General features: G+C 40.9%; 1 non-coding gene across 1 annotated transcript; it reads right to left on the bottom strand.

The window, feature by feature from the left end:
* Nucleotides 1-245: 245 nt before the first annotated feature.
* Nucleotides 246-379, bottom strand: LOC142435412 (small nucleolar RNA SNORA42/SNORA80 family). The gene has a single exon (XR_012781473.1). It is a non-coding gene; the product is annotated as a small nucleolar RNA SNORA42/SNORA80 family (small nucleolar RNA).
* Nucleotides 380-7,199: the final 6,820 nt, after the last annotated feature.

Below are 7,199 nucleotides of genomic sequence, written 5' to 3'. Positions count from 1 at the left end.
GGCATTGAGGCTCAAAGCTGCTAAGTACTTGCCTAATGTTATATGGGTAATAAGTGAAAAAGCCAGAATGTCAATACAAATACGCATGATTCCAAAGCCCATCTCCTTTTTACTTCTACTCCTTTCTACACCGAATGCTATTTTATTAAATGAAGCTCATATCTATTTAGAATAGAAACATGATTCAAAGAACAGCAACAATAGCTTATCAAAGAATACAAAGATACTTTTTCCCTTTTTCTTTTCACTGTGCATTCCGCTTCAGTGCCTAAACCCCATGGGGTAAAGCTAGAAAATGGTTCGGGGTGACAGTTTGCTTTCGCAGGGGACACTGTGAGAGGCGCATGGATTCAGACCTGCCACAAACCCAAACCCATGTACACTTCTTTAAACTTAAAAGTATTTAGAAAATTATATCAAGCATCATACTTAATATTGAATCATCTAAAGCATTCCTTTAAAATAAAAAGAGATAAGGATAACTTATTTCTGGAGCATGCTGACTCTCCTAAGCAGTTTAGTAAAAGCTCAAATGCATAAGTAAATATATGAAACGTAAACAATGTTGCTAGTATGATATACGTCTTCACTAAAACTCAAGAGAATCAACAGGAAATTGCAACAAATTTTCAACTAGCAGGTCAATATTAATCCAGTCCCTCACCAGGCTTTGTAAGAGTTTCTGTATAGGGTTTCTGAGACTTGGTAAATCTTTATAGATGCAGATAGTCTCCTCTTTATCCTGAGGAGTGACTGGTGAGTTTGAACAGCCGACGTTGTCTTTAGCAGCCCAATGCTCACCCAACAGCACCACCAGGGCTCCTACTATAGGCTAGAAAACGATATAAAAAAAGGGACAAAAATAAGTAAAAATTCTGTATGTGTTTGTGTGTATGATCAGATGTTTAGTGATGATTGGACAATTGCTGTAAATCAGAGTTAAACTGTTATTTTTATGAAAAGGGCCAGATTATATAGGTAAACTTTGCACACCATTCAGTCTCTGTTGTAACTGTTCAATGCTACTGTAGTATTGAGAAAACTGCAGACATGGCATGGCTGTGTTCCAATAAAGTTTTATTGGTGCTGAAATGTGAATTCAAACAGTTTTCGCGTGTCAGGAGACATTCTTCCTTAGATTTCTCTTTTTCTTTTTTTTTTGGCGATTTAAATATGGAAAAATCATTCGCAACTTGCAGGCCATACAAACCAAGCCACATTTTGGCTCTATGCTAATAGAATCAGTAGGTCCCCCAAACAGACACCACTCAAGTGGAAATTCAGTAAAATGGCATGACAGCCATTACTAGGATCTTTTACAAGCATAAACCCCAAACTGGTGCCATAGTGCAATGTTTTCAACCATGGTTTCACTCTTGGATTGTGGGGATAGTTTTAAAACTGTTGGTAACTGAGTCTGACCCCAGGTCTTGCTTTAATTGTTTCAGGGGCAGCCTAGCCATAATTATTTCTTTCCCCAAAAATCTTCTGATGTGCAATCAAAGTGGAGAACAACTTGATCAATTTAAATGAGAATTCAAGTATGGTACAAGATTCTATTAAAAATTACAACCATGATCTTAGCTGTACTGGAAAATATAAGAAATAGTCATGTGAGGAATTGAGAAGAATCTCTTTTGTAAAAAATAAGGAAGTGAGGAACAATGGTAAAGCAGGGACCACTGTGGTTGGGTCTGTGATGAAGTTGCACTGCTGGCAGGGTCTCAATCAGATATGGATTAAAGCCAAGCTTCCATGAGCTCAGAATTGATTCAAGAGGGAAACACTATAGAAAACAGTCACAACCCAAATTAAGCAAGGAAAAGACACAGCAAATGGAATGCTTTATAGTGAGGGGATAGAAAAACAGGGGAATCAATCACAAGGATCTGTCTAGAACCCTCTCCCTGAGAACAAATAAGAGAAAAGTGGGTGAGGGGTGACAGAAGACGATGTAAGATGTGGAAAAAATAATCTATAACTTATCAAGGGTTTGTGAGGGAGGGTTGGTGAAGACAATGCTTTGACAACGATGATGGTGGCATATGTGCAAATGTACTTGACACATTGGAGGAATGTATGGATTGTGAGAGCCCCCAATAAAAGTATTTTAAAAAACAAACAAAAAAACAAAACACAGAGATAACACCAGATGATGAGCTCTTCAGGTTGTAAGGTATGAAAATATAACTGAAGAAGAGCCTATTTTTCAAAGTAGAGTATGTCCTAATGACTTAAATGAAAGAAAGTTTGTAAAGTATAAAAAGAAAGAAAGAAAGAAAAGGCTGGGAGGACTTTAAAATATTAGTTCCTTAGAGAAATGTAATTTTTAAAAAGTATAGAACAGGCTAAAAAACCTGGTGATAGAAGGCAGATAAGGATTGTTTGGAGTCACGGAAAAGAAAGGGAAACTAAACTTGTATACTCATTTTATGTCTCGATGAAGCTGTAATTGTTTCTTATCACTAATTTTTATCTACAAGGAATCTGGAATCAAGAAAGTGTGAGTGAATCACTTCATGTGAAATTGCAAATTGATCAGAGAGACGTTGTCCATATTGGGTTACCAATATAAACTGTTTTCTTCTGCTGTGTAACAAACCCATGGAAATAATCATTCTCTCCAAGTACATGACAAACCCCAACCCAGCCATACCCATCATTTTCACAAGGAAGCACGGGCACAAAAGTATAAGTGCTCAGCGTGCCAACCACTGATTTATAAATGCTGAAATTTATAAGCTGAAATTCTGATCTGTTTCGTAACCTCTTTAAAAAAATATTTTATTGTGGGCTCATACAATGCTTATCCATCCATCCATCCATTGTGTCAAGCACATGTGCACATTTGTTGCCATCATCATCTGCTTTCCACTCAAGCCCCTGGCATCAGCGCCTCATGTTTTCCATCCCTTCCTGTTCCCTCCTCCCTCTTGAACCCTTGATAATTTACAAGTCATTACTGTTTCTTCATAATCTTACACTGTCTAATGTCTCCCTTCACCCACTTTTCAGTTGACCAACATCCAGAGAGGAGGTTACATGTAGATCCTTGTAATCCTTTCTCCCTTTCTACTCTACCTTTCCTCCATCCACCCAGTATCACCACTCTCACCACTGGACCCAAGGGGTTCTTCTGTCCTGGATTCCCTATGTTTCCAGTTCCAATCTGTACCAGTGTATGTCCTCCAGTCCAGCTGGATTTGTAAGGTAGAATTGGGATCATGATAATTGGGGGGATGAAGCATTTAAGAACTAGAGGAAAGTTGTATGTTTCATCGTTGCTACACTGTCCCCTGACGGGTTTGTCTCTTCCCTGAGACCCTTCTGTAAGGGGGTGTACAATTGCCCACAAAAGGCCTTCGGATCCTCACACTACACTTCCCCTCATTCACAATGATGTGATTTTGTTCCTTGCTCCTTAATACCTGATCCTTTTGATATCTCATGGTCACACTGGCTTTTGTGCTTCTTCAATGTGGGCTTTGATGCTTCTGTGTTAGATGGCCACTTGTTTACCATCAAGCCTTTAAGACCCCAGATGTTATATCATTTGAGAGCTGGGAAACATTAGCTTTCTTCACCACACTTGCTTATGCCCCCATTTGTCCACAGCAATATTATCAGGAAGGAGAACATGCAATGATATGATTATTCCTTCTTTGACGCCTGATAACTGATCCCTTCAACACCTTGTGATCACACAGCCTGATTTGCTTCTTCTGTGTGGGCTTGGTTGCTTCTCAGCTACATGGCCGCTTGTTTATCTTCAAGCCTTTAAGACTCCAGACGCTATATCTTTTCATAGCTGGGCACCCCCAGCTTTCTTCACATTTGCTTATGCACTCATTTGTCTTCAGCGATCATGTCGGGAAGGTAAGCATCATGGAATGCCAGTTTAATAGAACAAAGTGTTCTTGCGTTGAAGGAGTACTTGAGTGGAGGCCCAATGTCCAACTGGTACCTTAGTACTAAACCTATAAATATATGCACGTAGATTTGTTTCCTCATCATCATAAGTAATTATATTTACATATGTACACGCCTGTATTTAGACCATTACAAATGCCCTTTACCTCCTAGTCCTTCCCTCTTTTTCCTTTTACTTTCCTCTTGTCCCACTATTATGTTCAGCCTTCATTTGGGATTCAGCATTTTCTCTCAGCTACATTACCCTTTCTCATGCCCTACCAGGTCTCCTACACCCTCCTCACCACCGATTTTGGACCACTTGTTGTTCCCTTGTCCCTGAGTTTGTTAACACCACTTTCTTCCCTCCCACCCCCACTCCCCCTCTTCCTTATCCCCCTGAACAGTCAGCCCCATTGTTTTCTCCTCCAGATTGTTTATCCAGGCATACTCCCTTTTTGATTCGCTCCGTTTTGGTGGTTCAAACCACACTACTTCCTTACCATGTGACCCCAGAAATGTCCTCTGTCACAGTCTGCTCCAGTAAGGGGACAGCATGATAGGTGCTGTTGTCATTTTCCCAGTCCCCTCTGTATGCCACTAACTCCCGCAGGAATGCCATCCTCTGAACATCATGTGCCAGCATGGGGCCCAGTGTTACTCTCTTTCTCGTTCTCCCTCCCAGCCTGCTGGCATGCTGGCCCCTCTCCCCAACCTGATCTCCACAACACCCACTTCGAAGGAGGGGTCAGTTTGGCTCTGGCTGTAGCTCTCTCTTTTCATGCATTCTTCCATGTGACCACGCTGTCCTCATGGTTTGGTGCTTCATGGTAGGGTCTGCATGCCCCTTCCAGGTTCTGTGGAGGCAAGACCAGTACTCTTCCCCTGGGTGGATTAGTGCCCTGCTCCCTCAGAAGTTGTCTCAATTTGTATTGTATTCTACTCTTAGTGCATCCCTTGCTTTTTACTCTTATGTGTTTCTTCTTTACCATCTGTCCTTGAGTCTAAAGACAGTTACGTCTTCCCCTCTCCTAACAACATCAGCCATGCTGCTCTCATTTTCCTTCTTTCCCCTAAATCCTGCAAAGGACAGACATATGATACATATTTAAGGAGAGAATTTTTTGTAAAGCAAAATCATGAAATGAGATGCCTGTGACAAAGAGGAAGCTTGACTTTTGAATGGTTAAGCCCAATGTAGGAAAATCAATGTAAATTGAGCAGTGTAGATATTATGAAGTATCCTTTGGGAAAAATAAATCTCTCACATTTGAAAATATCCACGTGCTTCAACTGTAAAAGAGCAGAGCAGGGACCCAAAGCTCAAGCTGTGGCCTCCACCACAGTGAATGGTCTGTAACCATAGTCAATGCAAACACTACCATCCTGTATCATGAATATTACTCCATTTTTTATACAGACAACTTTATCACTTTGTTACTAAACCTCATTTCAAACCATGTACCAAGCACCAATCTATTAAAAGAAGCAGCATTTAAAAGCACATTAAAATAAAGAGGAAAAAATTATCACAAATAATGCACAACACATAAAAAGAAAATGTGCAGTAGAAACCACTTTTGTGTGCATTGCATTTATGAGGAAATTTTTGAATAGGTGAACCTGTAGTCTAATTATAAAATATTATAATGCAAAATAGTCACACACACAAAATCAACACCTGCCCTCCCTTCCTGTGAGGGGGATGGTATGTCTGGCCTGTCACAAGCCTACATGCCCAGAACGTTCTTGCTACATGTACCAGATATCTAGAAAGCCAGGTCTGCTGGAGTCAGGGAAAACTTCTCTTTCACTTCTGCGAACATTGTTTGCAAAAGCTCTTTGAGCTCATCAGAGCGGTACTTGTAGTTTTAATTTGCAGTGAGATACTTTGCTCTAGGTGTCTCCTAATAAAAAAAGTATGCATTTGGGAAAGGGTAAATGCAATCATGCTAGTTTTACAAAGCATGTTATGAGAAAGTTTTGCAGTCCAAATGGGTCGGGAATAAATAGATTTAGATAACGATTAAGTGGATACATTCTCAAAAGTGATCTTGCTTACAAGCCCAAACCAGCACACATAGATTCATTTATCAACTATTAATTTAAAAGTATTTGCTGCGGAGCCAACTCCAATTCATGACCATCTTGTATGTCTTAGAGTAACTATAGAGGCCCCTTTTTGAAAACACATTGTTGTGTCTTCATTGGGAGGCCCCTCTGGAGAGACTGAACACATAGCTAACCCTTAAGCACATTAACCATTTACCGCACTCACTGTCAGGCCAGACACTGGCATACCAAATCTTTGTAAAGTTCCCCAACCCGTTCTGCCAACCCTGTGGTTCAAACATACATTTCTATCTATTCCAGATACCTGGTCTCTATTTAAATAGACGTGCCTAGCACAAAACAACATGTCCAGCGTCTTTACAGAAATATGTCCATGAATGTTTAAAGCTACTCACTAAAGGGGGACCTGTGAAATAGCTATGGAAGTATTGGGATGTGAAGATAGACGCATTGGTGAAAATATAAGACATGATTCCTATTTTGGCGCTTATTTGACTATGACATTGTGGGAATTGTACTAAATCTCTGTGAACCTAATTTTTCTGCTCTGCAAAGGGGCGTGGATATGATCTCATGGGGTTTCTGAGAGGACAAGAGCAACCTCATGAGTTTTCCACACACTTTACAAATATTGGTTGCCATTGGTTAAATGTTAGCTTTCTTCTTACTCAGACATGTGAGTACCCGACAGAGAACCTTTCTCTGTTTAGTAAGTGATGTTACAAGTCAATTTACAGTTTCTGCTAAGGTGATAGTGACTTGAGTATCCTCTTTCCACTAATTTCAAATGGTCATTTAAAAATATCAATTGTATAATTCTATTCATGTTCTGTAGATTATTAAAGAATGGGGCTAGCGAAAGTGCTCTTCCCAGAGAGGCCGCGCGCTTGGTCGCGCGTCTCCCCGCGCGTCTGAGCTCTCCCTCTGGTGCAGGAGAACCAGGCAGCTGGGGACCTGGGTGTTCATCTTGCACATCCACCAGTGTCAAGGCAGGACTTCAAGTGCTCTGACCTGTGTGTGGCCGGAACATTCCTCATCGGACTCCAGCCTGCCCTGTGCTCTTTATCCCGCTCCATTCCTCCTCCTGAAGGGCTTTGTTGACTGTCTAGACCACATACCCTTACACCTCAAAACTGCAGCCAAGATACGGACCCAGTGGACATTGAGGATGTGCTTGTGGTCTTCAGCCAGGAAGAGTGGGCTCTGCTTGATCCTTC

This window comes from Tenrec ecaudatus, chromosome X (genome assembly GCF_050624435.1).
Source record: "Tenrec ecaudatus isolate mTenEca1 chromosome X, mTenEca1.hap1, whole genome shotgun sequence".
NCBI lineage: Eukaryota > Metazoa > Chordata > Mammalia > Afrosoricida > Tenrecidae > Tenrec > Tenrec ecaudatus.
The sequence above is the reverse complement of the archived record's forward strand: the minus strand, read 5'-3'. Positions and strand labels throughout refer to the sequence as shown.